Here is a 19314-nt window from a genome sequence, read left to right on the forward strand (position 1 = left end):
ACTACTGCAGCACTCCTGCAGCACCTGAATGCCTTTCCCCAATAGTCTGATCAATTTTGAAGATCCATAAATAAAGGGAGTTTACCCTCCTGCTAAAGCATTCTCCTTCACACGGGGTATATCATCATAACATTCAGCATAATTAGCACCATCATCCAAATGATCACCTTCTTCTACTGGCTCAGCTATAAACGTGGCAGGATGCACTATTTTATATCTTACCATTTTAATCGTTGGGTTAGAAATCATTACCTCATATGCTGAAGCTCATTCAGATGTCAATGTGCTTTTGGGTTTCTCTAAAATGGCAAACAAAGCATGCTCCACAAAGAGGGTCATAGAGTAGCCCATGACAATACTTGCAGATTTCTCAATCGCGAATGTGACAGCAGCCAATGACTGTTAGCAAGGAAAGTGTCCTCTCATAACTGCAGAAGTATAAAAATATGAGAAAAAGTCACTCAAATGCGCCAACTTCAATGATTATTTTGAAGATATACGTTGGTGAGTCAAATAAACATCCAATGAATAGTATTTAGTTTGAGTCCATATTTATAATGTGAAAGAAAAAGTAAAACCAATCCAAAGTTGTTGATGCTCTCAAAAAATACTTTAATTGAAAAAACAAAATGTTATTATTCTTGGTGTTATTATCACACCTTGTAGTATCCACATTAGGTTTTGCTCTCAAGTTTTGAAAATAAACACAATTTTGTGTTCTTACAGAGCAATGTTAGATAGAGTCCACTGGTCTACAATAAAGTAGGTGAAACCTGTTTAGATTTGTTCTGAGTGGCAGTTAAGCCAGCGAATCACAGGCAGATGTGGGTTATAAAGACCAATAGAAAGGGGTTATATATTAATTATTAAATTACACAAGCTTTGAAACAGTATATAAGGGGGGCTGAATTCAGAACTCATTTGATAACGGTTGGAGTTCCTGATGTATGCTGTCTGCTGTATCCTGGTCAGCTGAAAAGAATAAAAAGATGTATTTTGAAATCCAGCCTGAGTCTTTGCCTGCTTTCCTACTTGGTCTCCAGCATGCCTTCCCTGATCCAGGAGCACCTGAGGCCCAGAGAGAGAGCACTGAGCCCATCTCAACACACTTGAATACTCCGCTCTTCTCCATATGCCATCAGCTCTCTCCACAAGAATAGCTGCCAAGAGACCTTTTATGTCCCCTATGGCCAACGTGTTTCCTTCTGTTATTTTTTCTAATTCGTATATCCATTTCCCAGTGCCGAAGTCAAACTTGGGAGCTTACACCTTAAAGGATCCTTATCCATCTACGGCCATGGAATATACTGTGGTCTTGCTCCCCCTTTTTCCTATAAAGGAAACTGTGTAAACCCTGCCCCAGAGTCGGATCCTACTATTAGTCCATCCCTTGCAGGGACGATCGTCCCTGTCTGTCTCCTTGTGAGTAACGACCTTAACCTGCTCACATACAGTGGTGACTCTCCCTTCTCACTGTATGATTGTCCTCCAGGACACTCAAGATATGCTATGGGATTCGGCGTCCTATCCTTAGGTTGTTCCAGATCGGACCATCTCATTTCTTTGTCCATTTGCAGGCTTCCTTCAGGGGTACACATGCTCCCTCCTCCTACCTTGAGGGTAGAATCTCTTTCCTTGTCTGACATGTTTTGTCCCCAACTAGTGTGACTTTCATCCTCTTCACCCTCATCCAGATTCAATCTACTTAAAGACAATGCTCGATGTTTGTCACTGAGCAGGTTCCCCTCCTCTCTTCATTCTCGAGGCATTGGGGATCGATCATCAGTCCCTCGAGTTTCATACTCACTATTTCCTCTGAACTGTTGATGGACCTTTTCGATCCATTTCTCCGATGCTTTCCACATGAAATCTTTCTTCATCTAACGCAACTCTAGATGCCCCTGTCATTGCTTCCTTTATCAGAAGGAAAGCTTCTATTCTATCCCATCATATTTCCGGGCGTTGGCCTTCTGGTTCCTTATGAGTGAGACTGGTATCAAGACCTTGTTGCCTCCTTTTTTGTTCTATTTCTTTGTCTATCTCTCTTTGCTCTCTAGCATCCCTTCTATTTCATTCTTCCTCTTGCCTTCGTTCTTCCCCTCTCCTTATTCCTTCCCTTCTTTCCTCTTCTTCCGTCCATCTCTGTAATCTTATGTCTCTTAGTCTTTGCGCTTCCTCCTCTTCTTTCTTCCTTTCCTGTCTATCTCTTTCTTCTATCACTCTCTGTCTATTGTCATACTTTCTTTCTTCTTCTGCCTGTTCTTTGTTTGTCTCTTGCTCCTCCAGATATATATGTTTTTGTCGCTCTCTGCTCTTCCTTTTCTGCTCATCTTCTCTCAATCTCTTCTCTCGTTCTTTATCCTTTTTGTCTTGTTTATCCTTGTCTTCTCTTTGCCTAACTTCCTCAATACTTTTCCCATCTATTTTAAAGAATACCTGTCCTCCCATCCATTCACTCTGCACAAGCGCTATTTCGTCAGCTTCATCCTTCTCTCCTTTCCATCTCTTAAGTACCCTATCTATTTCTGTCGACAATTTCGACCGCGCACTCCTTTCTTCTTTGTCTTGTATGATCTTATAGATCTCTTCTTTTCTTTTATTTTCCCCAGGACTATCGTCACTACTGTAAACTATGGATTAATTAATTGGATTACTATACCCCATCACCATTTTCAACTCATTTACAGGGTGCAACCCTATTTCTTCCGTACTAGCACCTTTAACTTCAGGTGAGGTAACGGCAGCTGAAGGCTCAACACCTTCCTCCTTTCGCTGACTAAGCATCCACTCCTCAGGTGGAGGGTCTTCCCTTTCTTCCTGGTACATTTTTCAGAGCTCTAAATTGTTAATCTTTTCTCTAATTTCTTTTCCATGTACACAGCGTGCAAGTATGTGGTCATGTGTTGCAATACCGCTTTTGACAATGATCGCCCCGGTGGCCAGGGCATGAACATTTTATCTGCCATGCCTTTCACCCATTCCGCACTTTACTGGTTGAGCTTAGGTATGTGCTTTGGTAATGTTTTACATAAGGGCATCAGCGGAGTATCTCCCATAATGACAAGTCTCAATTCACTGTCAATATTTACCAGAATTATTAAATAACATTTATATTTCTGCTTAAATCACCACTTTTCAACGTCTTTAAAACAGCAGCCTCTATCTAAATCTGCCTGCCTCTACTCTCCGCCCTTTGCAACTCATCCAGAACAGGACTGCAAGACTTGTCCTTGGCCTCAAGCCCAGGGACCGTATCTCTCCAGGACTGAAATCACTACACTGGCTCCCAGTGGCTGCAAGGATTAAGTTTAAAACCCTCTGCATTGTCCACAAGGCCTTCCGGAGCCTTGGGCCAAAATACCTTCAACTCTCTCTTCCTAAATATCTTCCTTCTCAAGCTCTTCGCTCATCCACCTCCAACTCCCTCAGGGTCAGCCACTTCTCCAAGCAACGAGTTGGGGGTGGATTTCTCTCCGCAGCAGGGGCCTCCCTCTGGAACAGCCTTCCTGCCTCCCTGAAAATTGAGGAGAACCATCTCCGGTTCCAGAAGCACCTCAAAACCTTCCTCTTTGCCTCCGCTTTCTCTCCCTCTCTCCTCTGCTAAAATCACTGAACCTGCACTGAATCTGCAACTGGGCCACTCACCGATCTCGGTCCTTGGCCCAGCCACTCTTCCCTGCACTGCCTCCCTGCACTACAGGACTGTCTCTGTATCCCACAGCCCCTCCTCCCGGCGCTTACCTTGCACCTGCCAGCAGCTGGCCCTATTATTTATCTTGTATTCTACTAACCCTGTACTGCACTTTCCCCTCTCCCTTTCCCCTTGCACTTTTCCCTTCCCCACTACCCTTGCACTTGCGTGATCTGAATGACACCTGGCCTAGTAGGATCGTTGTCTGTCTCCCCTTGTCCCCCCCCCCTGCCTCATCGCGCCTTGAAACACTTGTGTTTAGGCGCGTTACAAATGCCATATCATATCATAACAGATATGAGCATGCACCATCAATCGCTGCTCAAGCCTCTAATTTCTTGATTAGCTATCTCTACCTTTTGATTGGCTATCTATTCTCTTGAAAGGTGCCAATGACTTCACTATGCTCAATCACTGTTGCTTCTCAACTTTTTCAATTTCTTCACAACTTCTATCGCTCTTTGGTATTTTTACTCAACAAGCAACACACAGACTAGTCGACATTACCCATTAATAAACACTGTGATTACCTTTTTCTCCCTCGTCTTTACTTTATACCCTATACAGGGTTTGAGGCGTTACCTTCATAATTCTAATTATGCGTTTTATGTTTCTTCTCTACTACGTTGGGATTTGAAATGTCTCCTTCTGAAACTCCCTTGACTCAGGACTCCTAGTTGCTACATATTCTTCACACAATATTTCCTGTTACTTAAAAATTATCCCAATTCCATCCCCTTCATTTGCCATTCCCCTTAGTCTACTCACCATTCATTTGTTAATCGACTCGAGGCCTGCGGTATCGACTCCTTCTTCAATCTGATCACTTCGCCTTCCATCCACAGACAGCCCATGGAAACCAGACAGGGATTTCGTCAAGGGGGGCCCTGGCCACCATCTCAATTCTTCTTGCAAGTTTATTTCTATGGGCCGCTCTCCACAGGAACCCAGCAATCTTCCAGCTAATGGCGGAGGATACTCGATCATCTGAAACACTGGAGACAAACTGGTTTGGATCTTTTCTAACCATCCGCACCACTACCATGTATAGTTTCTATAAGGACTGGGATGGTGATTGGCTGTCTACTGTCAGGTGGACAACTTATGCGTACCTCTAAAACATGTCATCTCCACACTATTAAGTACACAGTTTATCATTTGCTCAAACTATAAGGCCCTTCTTTATATGGTCCTCTACAATCGGTTGGTATGCTTGTGCCATGTCTGGAACATTCGGTTCACTTAGCAGCATGTAAAATCATACCCAGGTGCCAGGAGGTGGACTTGACTTTACCTCCCCACCCAATTAGCCCAACATCTCTTATCACCCATGCCTTTTGCCATGCAGATTGTCTTTGAACTTGGCCTTGAAAAGTATCCTTGTATGTGGTAAATATAAGGGAGTACAGGATTTCACTATCGTTGTTCTAGGACTCCAAGCTCAAATCTATTCCATCCTCAGCTCAAGTGACAGGAGACCATGATTCTGGTCCATTCTTTAGTATTTCAAAGTTTTAAATGAATGAAACTTGGTACTCTTGGTGTTGATTCTTTGCCTCTTAATAAGGGGTGATTCATCCTTTGTACATTCACTGCTTTCAAGAAATAGATAACTGACCTTGGCTACATCGGTTTTGATGCAAGGCCAGACAGCCTTGCCAGGCTCTTCCACAATCTCAGCTTATTCTTCTTGCGACACAATTCTCGATCTTTCCTCTCCGTGGGTCCGAGCTTACTAAATTCATGACACCGATGTCCAGTTCCTACACAATGGTGGCTTGGCCTGCAGTCCATTCACTATGTATAGCCAGCTTCTATGATCACTTAGTCTACTTGCGTTTCTGCGTCAGTACAACTATTGAACGGTTGCATTTCTGTAGCACTTTGCATGCGTGCAATCTTCTTTTCTACCTATGAAAGCTTACTCGATTCTTAAATTCATCATCATCTCACGTAAGATCCATGCATTCTCTTCAGCCAGTATTCTCAGTGCATCACCCTCGTCTTTTGTGATGTCACAAACTTCTTTTTTTACTCTTTTCATATTCCTTCAGGGAGTACCTCCTTCAGATTGTTGTCTTTTCGGGGATACATTTGATAGAGTTTTCTCAGTGGATACCTTTTCTCAAATACTCGCTGTGGTATTGGCACAACTGCTGGTGTCAAACATGGCACAGTCTCCGACTTCAAAACATAGGAGGCAGGGGGGCAGGATTTCCTGCAGAGGCATGCAGCTGCTCCTCTACACTCCCTTCCCCATGTTTTTAGCATTGGACAAGGTAGGATTTTGGAGCACAGCACACGCTTATCTCTTTTTTGTCAAAAAGTCTCTTTCCTTCGAGGACCTGATGTAACCAAAATAATAACCAAAACGTTCCTTTTCACATGTATCTGGGGTGATGCCTTTCACCCCTTGGATGCCCCTCTTCCGGGCACAAATCCCTTCTCAATATTATCTTCCCTCAGGGGGATTCACTCGGGTATCGCATGCATTCAAAGGCTTTCCTTCTTTTCTTTGTTGCATTCACTGGTCGGAGGATGTTGGCTTCTCACCCTTGGATCCCCCTCTTCCGGTCTAATATCCGACTCAACTGTTTGCCTCCCTCGATCGGGTTCACTCTGGCTTTCAATGCAATTTTGGTGGTGACATTCACGAATCTTAATGCCTTTTTATATACTTCATTGTGGACATCCCTCTACCAGGTTCACTTTTGTTAACACACTGTATTTCGGGACTCTATACTTTGCCCCCTCTTTATCGGCATCCCTCTTTCGGCTTCACTCTTGCCAATCTTGTCAATCGTGCCTTTTTCAATTCAACTCTTGCAATGCAAAATTCACTTCCCTTAGCTTCGCAATCATCTGTCGGTCAAAGACTTTCGACCGTACAGAGGATTTTACAAGACTCCTGTCTGACTACTTTGACCCTTTTTCTTGCCTGTCCCAAGGCCTCCTGGTACTGGTAGTTTAAAAAAACGGGTAATCACCCAGAGTTTTCCTGAGTGAGCACCCACGTGGTGCCTAACTCCTCTGTTGCTGGTTTTCCCCCTTTTAGCATCAATAGCTCTTCATGCTATCACAGTTCAATTAGCCGTTTGCTACTTTTCGTTCAACACAGTTCGGTTTCTTATCGGCTCTCCCCGTGACTCACCGGCTTTGATGAACTGCTTGGCTTTCTTTCTCTTTGGAGTCAAGGTTGGTACCATGGAGACAAGCGTCTCTCCCCGTCTTGGTTATCAGATGTGGATGATCTTGTGTACTGTTGACATCTGATGTAGCACACGCTGGTTATTGTTTGCAGTTTTACGATTCGTTCTGCAGAGGTTTCACTGGCCTTGGTTGGAAAATGCAAGGTTGCTTCAAGCCTTGTCACCCTCTCAGTTTGTGCTGTCTTTCTCCTTCTCCTGAACTGCTGTGCTGAGTTAGCTCTCATGTCGTGCGGTCAGGCTTGCTCATATAGTGTTCTCGTGCGCCACGTTTTATCCCTGTGGGGAAGGGAAAGGGCCGTCAGGTGTGTGTGTTTCTGGTCAATTTTCTGACTTTGCCTGACCCTGGTGTTGGGACATGTCAGGTAAATGGCTTGGGAGGTAAACCATTCTCCTTTGTGATATGCAAAAGTGCTCACGTTGGAAGGAGGGGGGTTGTAATTATATTCTTCATCCTAGGGGTGTTGATTAAGTGAGAAGGGTGAGATTGGTGGACAACAGAAAATGGAGGATTCTCAGAGTTGGGGTTTTTGAGGTTAACAAGTTTTGTGTTCCTAGTTGGTTGGCTATATACAGAGGGGTCGCTGGATCTGGGCCCGAGAAATTCACTGGGAAGAAGGGAGGTAGATATCGTATAGCCTACAAAGGCTTCAGAGGTCTCATCCTCCTCTCCCTCTTCCTCGGTATAATATTGCACCTCACCTGGTGTCTTTCCCCAAGCACAACCTCGGATTCCCCTTTCCAGGTGCTCTTCTCTCTTCCATCCATTCCTGGGGTCGGGGTCTGAGAGTATCGGTCCTTCCCAGGCTACCTGAATTAGTGACTCTCGAGGCTAGCTTGGGAGAATACACTCAGGTTTCTCACAGAAGGGATGATAACCACTGAAAGCCTAGAAAGCCTTGTTCCTCTTTTCAAACAAGACTGGTAAATGATTTGTATGATACTCCTTCAATGAATGCTGTAAAGAGCGAAAATCAAATCATAAGAGCAGAAAGGGTTCGAAAAACTAACTTTGTTAGCAGGGACTTCAAGTGCCATAATTCCCTCAGTACCGGGATGAGGAAGAGGGATGCAGAGGAACATGGCAGTTGGGTGGGATCAGCTAATTAGATCACCTACACTTCAGGGAGACTCCTCAGGTTCAGGCATGGAGAAATCAACAGCAAAAGAGGAGTGAGCAGCGCAGGCCTTGTATGCAGCTGACAGTGAAGCTGGAGGCAAGGGAAAGCGTTGGGACCACTTTGGCTCCTAAGAGGTGGTAGGTCCTGAGAGTGACTGGTTTGCACCTGTCCCTCTCTGGAGCAGAGGAAGCTCCATTCCCAGTGGCATGAGCAGAGGTGGAACAGAGGAGGCTGTCTGCCCGGTCATGAGGAGCCACAAGCAAAGAAGACCTGCGAACACCAAGTGGAGCGTGAGCAAGCAACATACACAGTGATTTCACAGTTTGCAAGTGGCGCTATTGGATCCAGTTCTTGGGGGTGAACCAGTGAGAGAGGATCACCTGGATGGGGGGTCCTCAGGGAGTGAAGTGGGACACGGACAGGTGAGACACAGTATCCCCCTTCTTTGCACACCTTTTCCCCATCCTCTTCCATAGGACATTCAAAAACACTGCCCCCCCTTTTCTTACACAAACACCTTCGCACAACACGAAAGGCAATGGACTAACACCAGAGACGTTCCCCTGACAGGGTCAGGCAAAGTCAGGCAATTGACCTGAATCACACACACCTGAAAAGCCCTTTCCTTTCCCCACAGGGATAAAAGGTGGAGCAAACGAGCACACTATGAACAAGGCAGACTGCACGATGAGACAGCTATCAATGCCCCGCAATTCAAGAAGAGGAGAAAGGCAATGAATATCGAGAGGCTATCAAGGAGAGACACGACCTTGCCCTTTTCGATGCAGGCCTGCGAAACCTCTGCAGAAGGATTTTTTAGACTGAGGACAATAGCCCAAGTGTGTTGCAGCAGATGCCGACGGTACACAGAGCATGCCCATGCTGATAAGCAGGAGCAAGAGAAACTCCTGCTACTGTGGTACCAGCCTTGACCCTTGATACAAAGAATGCCAAGCAGTAAATCAGAGCCAGTGAGTCGAAGGGAAACCTGATAAGAACCGAACTTTGTTGAATGAAAGTCGTGAAGTGGCCATTTGAAGAAAGTTCAAAGAACTGTAAATTGTAAAAGGTAAAGCCAGCTGCAGAGGGAACCAGCACTACGTGGGTGATAACTCGAGAGACTATGGTCAATCCAATGTTGAGTAAAACTACAGATACCTAAAGGCCATAGGAGAGCTGCCAAGATAGGTCAAATTGTCATGCAGGAGGTCAAGCAAAATCCCTGTACAGTCGAAAGCCTTTGACCTAAGAACTATAGTGAAAGCAAAGGGAAGTGAATCCCGCATGTTGAAAAATAGCCCATGAAATGTGTTTCGTGGTGATTAGCAAGAGTGAACCCAGCCTAGGGATGCTAATGGAAAGGGGCAAAGTCTAAAAGGCCCATGAGGAATTATTGGTGAAGATTTGTTCAAGCAAGAAGCATTGCATTTGGAGTCCAAGCCCGACCAAAGGAGATCCAGGGGTGAAAAGTCACCACCCAAAGTTCATTAAGAAAAGAACAGTTTTGGATAAAGTTGTTGAACTCGACTTGCAAGGGGTCTGTGCCGGAAGAGGGGGACACAGGGGTGGGACCATCACCTCAAGCACAATCGGAAAGGAACTTTTGTTTGATGTTCTCTTTTCGAAAAACCTATCAGGCCCTCGGAAACCAGGAGAAGCAACCACTGAAGGCCCTGATATCGAGAAGAATTGTTTTGAAACCCAAGCCCAAAAGAGGGAGATCCAGGGGGTGAAAACTATAACCAAACATCTCGAGGAAAAAAAGGTCAGCGCCCAGAAGAGAGGGAACCAGGAGTGAACCATAAGCACCCTAATCAAGAGCCATGGTGAACCCAGTGAAGGGAGGCTGAGAATCGAGAAGGGTCAGCACCCAGAAGAGGGGGGCCCAGGGGTGAGCTACCATCACCTAAATATCATATAAAAATAACTTTTTGGTTTGTTATTTTCTGACCCTCAAATGCAAGAGACTTTAAGTAAAAGAGACTTGGCCATCAAGGCTCCTGATAAGCTAAGAACGGAACTGTCATCTCGTGCTGGGAAATCTCGAGAAGTGTGCTGTGTTAACAGGTTCTGCCTATTCCATGCTCAAAACGTGGGGAAGGAAAACCTGAATACTGCATCTTAACATATTATTTTGTGAACAGTTCTTTCTTTTCTTGAAAACTATCCCATACTCTTTTGTATTTAGCATAAGGAATTTGCAATACGTTTTTCCTTAGTATAGGCCCTTTACTTTGACATGACACTGCAGGGACTGCCTTATTTTCATTTGATGGTTGACACTTGCTCCAATCTTAGATTTAGGTTTAGATTAGGCATTTTCCCAACCTGCATACAGTTTAATAAACACCATTGAACTGTGGTCATTTGTGTCTGTCTTTACTGTTGCCACCATGAGTACCTTACACCTCCATCCTCTTGGACCGCCCCTCTGAGGTCCAACTTGGTCCCTTTCTCACCACCACCTCTCTCTCTACCTGTGGCATTCCCCAGGAGTCCATCCTCTCACCCTGGTCTTTCAACCTCTACTTGTTCCCTTTGACCTACCTGATCTCTACCTTCTCTTCCAACTTTCAGTCTTATGCGGATGACACTTAGCTTTCCTTCAAGCTCCCCTCAGCCTCCTCTTCTCTCTCGCTCACTCCTGACTGTCTGTCAGGATTCAGGATTGGTGCACCTCCAATGATCTCTTCTTTAAATCCAGTAAGACAGAGATCCTTCTAATTGGGGCCCCTGTTTTCCCTTTCTCACACTGGCCACCCACCTTGGGCCCTCTTCCTTTGCCTTCATGCAAGGCAAAAAACCTTGGTGTCATCTTTTAATCCGCTCTCTCTTTCTCTCCTCACATCTCAGACGTCGCCAAGAAGTCCCAATACCAGCTGCACCTCCTCAAAGGGACTCTTCCCTTTCTCACTTTCCCCCAGAAGCTCACTGTCTCCAGATCCCTGGTTCTCTCTAAGCTGGTCTACTGCAACAACCTCTTTCTCAATCTACCTTCCTCTACTCTACGCCCTCTGCAACTAATCCAGAACAGGACTGCAAGACTTATCCTTGGCCTGAAGCCCAGAGACCGTATCTCTCCAGCCCTGAAATCTCTCCACTGACTCTGGAAGGATCAAGTTCAAGACCCTTTGCATTGTCCACAAGGCTGTCTGGGGCCAGGGCCCGCACAACATCCAACGCTCTCTTTCAAAATACTTTCCTTCTCGAGCCCTTTGCTCAGCTACTTCCAACTCTCAAAGGGTTAGATGATTCTCCAGGCAGTGATTGGGGGGGTAGATCTCTCTCCTTTGCAGGTGACTCCCTCTAAAATGGCCTCCCTGCCCCTCTCATACTTGAGCTGGACCACCTGAAGTTCTGGCAGAAGCTCAAAATATTCTTCTTCTCCTCTGCTTTTGCTCTCTCCCTCCCCTGCTGACCTGCTGTCTGCAGTACCAACTGGTTGCTTGGCTACCCTCAGAGTCTCACTGGGAACTAGGCTCTTCCTTGATCAGTCACCCTTGCACTGCCTTCTGGCCTACCAAGCACTTAGGGGCTGTAACAGTAACCCTGCAGTCCCTTGTTTTCCTTGCACTATCCAGAGCCGCACTGCCCTGGCTTCACTTACTTAGATCATTGCTGCCCTATTTCCCCCTCCCCTCTCCCTTGCACGTCCCTCCTCCATTTCCCCTTGCACTTCTCGTTCTTGCACTTGCACGATCTGAATGACACAAGACCTAGTAAGATCGTTTGTCTTGTCCTCCCTCTGTCTTACCTCCCTTGTCTTGTAGCGCCTCGAAACACTCGTGTACAGACGCGTTATAAATGATTTATCATATCATATCTGTAGAAGTCCTGGCACAGGAATAAACCAGGTAGTAGTTGATAAAAGTGCTGAACTGTGGTTCTAACAGAGACAACTCATGTTAAATTGTGTCTTTTAAAGAGGAATTGTGCAAACCTGCTGTGGAGGATTTAGAAATCTGCAGAAATGCAGCATGTTCGGCAAACACTAGATTGGGCAACCCTTAAATGCATCGGTAACCCTGTTACCACCGTATTTAAGGGCTACCGCCCAACTCGTGATGAGACGCATTGTGAATTCGTTCATATGTTATATATATTTGTTGAATTGAACTCCCATGACTTTTCATATTGCTTTATGTACAAATGTGAGGAACAGATATCCTTTTGTTAGAGTGTTTCCTTTAGTTTATTTTAGGCATGGCAATTCTCCTCAGTGTAGGGATAGTGAGGCATTTATTCAACCTTTCCATTTAGTAAAATGGCTAAAGATGAAAACTCTTTACAAAGTTGTCTGCATCACACTTCTGACCCCTCACACATCTTTCTGGTGGTGGTGCTCTGCGAGCAGGCTCTGGCAGCCTTTGATATTCTGTCCAGTCTGTAGTGGTCCCGCCGGTTACTTCTTTCCTGCGCTGTGGTTTCCTATTCTAGCAGCACTCTGGTGCTTCCTCTCATTGACGGTGTCTCTGCTGATCAATGCTTCCCATTCCATTAGAGTTTCAGTCTCTGGCAATCTGCTGGACATTAAGATACCCAGAGGATTTCTTGGGCAGCATGTGGCATAGTTGCTTTCTCGTGGACTACCTTTGTGCTACCAAACCCTTTGCATTGTCCACAAGGCTGTCTGGGGCCGGGGCCCGCACAACATCCAATGCTCTCTTTCAAAATACTTTCCTTCTCGAGCCCTTTACTCAGCTACTTCCAACTCTCAAAGGGTTAGATGATTCTCCAGGCAGTGATTGGGGGGGTAGATCTCTCTCCTTTGCAGGTGACTCCCTCTAAAATGGCCTCCCTGCCCCTCTCATACTTGAGCTGGACCACCTGAAGTTCTGGCAGAAGCTCAAAATATTCTTCTTCTCCTCTGCTTTCGCTCTCTCCCTCCCCTGCTGACCTGCTGTCTGCTGTACCAACTGGTTGCTTGGCTACCCTCAGAGTCTCACTGGGAACTAGGCTCTTCCTTGATCAGTCACCCTTGCACTGCCTTCTCCCGTGTCTCGTAAAGAGTCTCCCTGTTTGTCGTGTCAGCGACTCTTGGCTTTCCTCCTTGGAGGGTAGCTCTCTCTCGGTGTCCCTGGATTTGAACTCCCACACTTACCTGCTGGGTTGTTCTGGAACAATCAAATATTGTGGAAGGCTAGACCGTTCACTCCGATTCTTTGGAGTGGTCTGCATACTCCGGGGCACCATCTTCTTCAAAGTACTTGTGTGATACTTTAATGGAATACCAATCGTGTTCCCAAGTATTTTAGTGAGATCAAAGGTATTAAGTTGATTGACTGTAAAACAAAGGATATCTGAAGATATCTTGTCATGGACCCACCCAAGCCCCTTTGCTCCCTGCCCCCAAAATGGAAAGATTCTTTGAAATATAAAAAGTTATTAAGAAAACAAAAAAACACAGTTTCGGCCTAGTCCCCATTCATTTTCCCATAAACAAAAAAGGTCAATTATTGCCAGATCACACAGCCCAAACCAATGGACGTATTTGGATGAGGTATGAAACTATTTGGGCATGAAGCATTGACTTGCGATCCTTTAGTAGTTTGTGTTATTCTATCCAGTACTTTTCAAAATATTTCTGCAGAGAAAGGGGTGCCTCTTTCTCCAAAATAAATAGCTATATCTCAGCTAAATTGAAAAGAATCTTGGTGTTCTTAAATTAAACAGCCACCATCTTTTCTTTTTCTCAATGCGAAAGATAGCTGAAGTTATATCCCAGTTTATAGCCGAGTGTAGATCAAAAAACATGCAAATTCCATCATGCTAGAGGTGGGTAGCATGTGGACAACAAGTGAAATTTGGGAGCTGTAGGGGGGCTAGGGACCAAGTTTGCAACATGAGTGTTACACCCAGGGTCCGATCCGCTCCTCTCCATTCGCTGTGCCCCCCAGTTTAAGGAACAATGTTTACATTTGATTTGCCTGTTCTGGCAACGCTGGAGGTTTCTAGGGAAACAGAGGCTGTGGCCCACGCGTCACATGACTCGGCAGCTGGCCACAATACGCTTCGTCAAGCCAATGCGTATTCCCAAGCCACGCCTCCTCTGTGATCAAAGGAACCAAAGCCCTAGTGACAGCGTTACTTGTTTCATGTTTTGCTGCATTGCCTTATCCTCATGTTTATTGACCTCAGACTTCATACCGACCATTCTTTGTCTCTCCCTCTGGCTTTGGTCCAATCTGCTGTTGCTGATTTTGGAACGCTTCCTTTTACCTTCTACTGCCTTCTGATTTTTGATTTCCATGGATTCTGCTTCCAGCATTTTGGAGCCTGTTTATTCCGCTGCACTTCCTTCCATTGAACTACTATCTTACAGCCACCACTTATCCCTAGAACACAGAGCTTCGCTCACGAATTAGCGAAGCCGGCGGAGTGCCTGCTGCCCGCTTCTGCCATTTCACTCACCTGGAAATCAGCCGCAGCACAACACCGCTCCAGGTATCCGGTAAGTCTAAAAGCATGTACTGATGGCCTCTTCTGTGCTGGGAACTAGACATTATTATTTCTTACGCCCTCTGAAGTGTGCATTCCGAATACTACCTTTGGAATCTATCTCTGCAATATCTCTGAACTTGGAACACTACTCGTGCATTCTACAAACGCTTTACTGCCTAAATGCACCACCCCGGATTTAGTTGCGACCCTCGTTCCGTCCGGGGAGATTACCCATACTAACCTCCCTGTTTTTTTTTTTTCCTGTCGTCGTATCATCGTTTGAGCATTTCTTTTCACCTTAGAGGGAAAGACTTATTAGCATTTAGTTCATCACTCTAACCATCAGTCCTCGCAATTAGCTAATTGTTCCTATCCTTTCTCTAGGCTCTTCCCTTGGTTCATCCTCCAGTATCTCCCAGGTAGTCACCCTATCAGTAGACATGTACTTGTGCTTTTTTGTCATTTGGTGTTAACTGTGTGCGTTTTCCTTGCAGCCTGGTGTAGCGGTGTGGGTGTCCCCTGTTCTTTTGGGTAATCTACTGCTCTGCCTGTATTTTATGCAGAGCAGGAAGGTATATTGCCAAGAAGAGTTTCCTCGGCTTGTACCCCCTTGACGAAACCTCACAAAACTTACCAAATTCAGAGCGGGCCATATATTTTTTTTTTTTACAAAGTTTGGTAAGGATTCGTTCAGGGGGAGCAAAGTTATTAGTCACCCAAAAAGTGTTCTTCCTATGAGTTGAGCAACTTAACCATAACTACATGGGCGCAACTGCAGGTGGGTGCATGTGTGACTACTTAACAATACCCAATAAGGGCGTGGTGGGAAGAGGACAGTGGAAAGTGAAGAAGGAGTGTTTGTGCTTCATTGGGGAACGGCCGACAAAATACTTTGGGAAGGGCACATGCCACAATCTGTGCTTCACACCATTTTGGCCAATGGAAATGCCACAGTGGGGATTATCCAATCACTTACTGAGGGTGTGGGTCACAGGAAGGGGCGATAATATTGGTATTCATTACTCTGCGTAGTGAGGCTGGCTGACATGGAGAAACGCATTGTGATGACTTTGGGTGATGCCTTTGTGAAAGATCTGCACAAGTATGCCCAGGAAAGAAACTTTCATGGCAATTTCTGTTTTGAAGCAGTGAACGCATTGTGGTGCGCTGTCGATGACCTCTGTTTAGCCGATATGCATGCACTTTGGAGACAACTGGCAGTTCCGCTACTGTGCATCTTGTCGTCATGCACTGTGGTGGGTTGCAATTGGGTTACTTGTCTTGTTTGCATTTGCTCCGTTGTCTGAAGAGGCTGATGAATGCAGTGAAGAGGCTTTTTTCTCACTGCCCAGGTGGTTTTGTCTGCCATACCACCAACAACAGTATGGACCACTCATATTGGCTGTTGTACCCAGCTGGAAGTTGGAAGGTGTCTGATCAATAGAAGCATGTCTGATTTTATGTCCGCTCGTGACATGTTTTTTAGTAACAATGACATCAATAGTTCTGCAAATGCAGTTATTCCAATGAAATTGCATTTTGTTGTCGTCCATTGGCAATGCTGTTTTATTCGCTCACCTCCAAGATATACTCAAAAGGTTGCTGTCAGATTCTGAGGATGAACAGAAAACACACAACTGGATGAAACTGAAAATGTGCTCTTTGTGTGGAAGCAGATAATATTTTTTTTAAAAAACACAACGGCTCCATTCAGAGCCACCCCTATGAACAAAATCCCTTACCCTGGTTGACATTTCTTCCCCCATGCATGCACGCAGCATGAAAGCCTCATCTGGGGATTTTCAGGCCGGTGACCATGGAAATGGGACTGTGCAGGCTGAGTGATTGCACATCAACATTTCTGGGTGTGGTGTATAAACAGGGGACTGTTGGAGAGACGTGCTAGTGTTACATGGAGAGCGCACGTGCCACAATCTACGTTTCTCAGCATGCTGGCCAATGGAAATGCGACTTTGCAAATTGTCCAATGAGGTGATCAGAGTGTGCATCACAGGAAAGAGTGGCCATATTTTGTTTAATTACTCTGTGTAGTGAGACTGGCAGGGATAGTGAGATGCACAGATTTCATAGTAGGTGATCCCTTTGTGGTAGATCTGCTCCAGTATGCTGTGGAAAGAGGCTTTAATGGCAATTTCAATTTGTAGCAAGTGGACGCTTTGTGGTGCAGTGTCGCTGTTCGTACTTTGGACCATTTGCTTGCAGAATGTCGCCACTTTCGCTACTGTACACTTTGTGGTCCTGCACTATGGAGCACTGCTTTTGGGTTCCATAGCTTGTTCAAGTGTGTACCGTCAACTCAAAGAGATGATGAAAGCAGTGAAGTGCATTTTTCCCACTGCAAAGGCGCTTTTCTCATGTATACCACCAAGTCCAGTATACAACTATTCCAATGAAAGTTGTTGGCAGCCAGAGGTTAGAAGGCGTCTTATTAACATAAGCATGTGTAAGGTCTTGCGTGCTGCTGGGATGTACTCCTGTGAGAATGACAACATTGATTATCGATATGTGCACCTTCTCAATGGAAATGACATTTCATTGTCGCTCAGTGGCAATTACATTTTGTTTTCCAATCTACAGGCTGCACTGAAGACGTTATTGTAAGAATGTGAGGCGAAGTACAATAAACAAAAACACTTATAAAAATCCAAATATAAAATGTTTCTTTTGAGAGCCACCACTAAAAACGTCATCCCCTTCCCCTGGTTGACATTTATTCCCCAACTCGTGCGCACATTTCGAAAAGTCTGCAACATCGCGACAGTTTTAGGGTTGCACGTGTGACATACGCCCCTTTTGCACATGGCCGCCATACATTTGGGCCTGTGGATGACACAGGAATGGTCAATAAGTATTCTGGGTGTGGAGTGCAGTCACAGACTTTGGTACACAGTATATTTGTGGAGCAAAATGCAGAGGGTGTGATTATGGCTGTGTGTTGCACGGGCCACAGCGTACACTTTGTGGGGGAATTCTACATACATTACTTCACAGTGAATGGAAAACAGAGTCCAGTGGGAGCTGATTGTGGATTGTATCATGTGGATTTGTACGCATATGACGAACCTACAATGAAGTGATTGATTTTGGTTTGTCTGTGTGAGACTTTGGTGACGCGCGATTACGGCGATATTATTGTTTTTCATTGTGGAGGGAAAATTGTACAACATGTAACACGATTTTCAGTGCCGTTTGCGCTAAAGGAGGCACTTGGCCAGGGCATGCATCTGTTTCCGAACACCTGCATAATTATTTATCCTAGTACGCACACACCCATGTCGGCGCATTATTTTTCATTTGGTCCGGAAATGGAGAAAGCGTAGCCCATTGTGAAGAAGTGTATTTGTGCCTTTTTACAACTTGTGCCAATGTCGTACTTTACAAATGGGAATCTGACAGTTCACAGCATGAAGAGTTTTCCCCACAAATAGAATTCCTCTTGACATTACTGCATTTCCGTTTTCTGCACGGCCTACAGAAATTGCCTTGCTGCTCTTTTTGGGAGTATAAGAATAATGTTTGTGGTAGGTGTTGCGCACTTGCGCTCTTGAAAACACACTGCAACACGTAAAACCATCTCTTTCAACAGCCACCCATTTCTTCTGGTTTCGACTGCAGTGTGTTCCACAGTACCACAGTTCCTTCAATTTAGAACACAATCTGTGGAGGGTATACGATGCGCGGCGCCCTGCCTCCCTTCATTGGCACTTACATTGTTGCACTCTGAAAGGAAGTTTCTTTACTAACCCTTTCTCCTTTTCCAGTTCATTAGTATTTGTTTTGGTCTTGTAACACACGCCACCGAAGGACCAAAAGGCAAGGGCCGGTATGGAAGGGCCACCACCTACAGGGATATCATAGGGGACATGCACAGAGAGGGTAATGTTGGGTGGCCCTCACTTAAATAGCCGCCACTCATTCTCATGCTCCCGGACGGACTCTTCCCAAGCACTTTAATGTAGCATCGCTCTGTAGAGTACCGGGTTGCAGTACAAGCAGACTACAATGCCCTTTGGCAGCTAAGGATCATTAGCGCAGCATATGGTTTACAAGGGTCTTTTAACACTCCGGTGCCATACAGGGGTGCCCCTGTTGTCGGCTACGATCTATGTGGAGAATGCTGTACATGAAATTACCCTACTGCATTTTTGGCATAGTAGTACCCTGCCAATTGTTCCCTTATGCTTGCATTGCTGTTCTCATCACATGTGGTATGGACAGTTCATGGTATGCCATTAGCCATAGGAATAGCATGCACAGAGGATAATGAATTGTGTAATACAACAATGATTACAGCAAGGAGAAATGCAGCTTCAGTATGTGCAGGAGGAAGATATTTATTAAGCGCCACCCATGAAGATATAGTACTGTTCTAACCCCAGTGCTGTTATTTACTCTCCGAAGATTCTGTTGTTTGCTTACTTTTCTTAACATGCACTACTATGTTAGTGACAAAGCCTCACAAGCTTTGGCATTTCACAGACTCACTACACAATGTCTGCAGTTAAATGTTATCTCCAACTCTACGACCCGCATGGGAAGCCTTCACACTTTCCGGCATAGTGCTCAGTACAGAGACGGTAGGCCTCATTCTGACCCTGGCGCTCCCGTAATGAACGGGCCCGTTATTAACAGGCCCATTATTAGCTCCATCCCCATTCCCCATTCCCTATGCGGAGTGAAATGGGAATGGGGATGGGTTTTTTCAATGAGGAATTACCGGTTCCTCCAAGGTTGGAATGGCCTGGTAATTCCTCATTGAAGGAACCCGTACCTGGAACCCGGTATGGAGGCAGCCATGTTAAGGGCATGGCTGCCTCCATACTTGTAATGAGCC

The sequence above is a fragment of the Ambystoma mexicanum genome, chromosome 6p (genome assembly GCF_040938575.1).
Source record: "Ambystoma mexicanum isolate Mex_15411 chromosome 6p, UKY_AmexF1_1, whole genome shotgun sequence".
NCBI classification, from domain to species: domain Eukaryota; kingdom Metazoa; phylum Chordata; class Amphibia; order Caudata; family Ambystomatidae; genus Ambystoma; species Ambystoma mexicanum.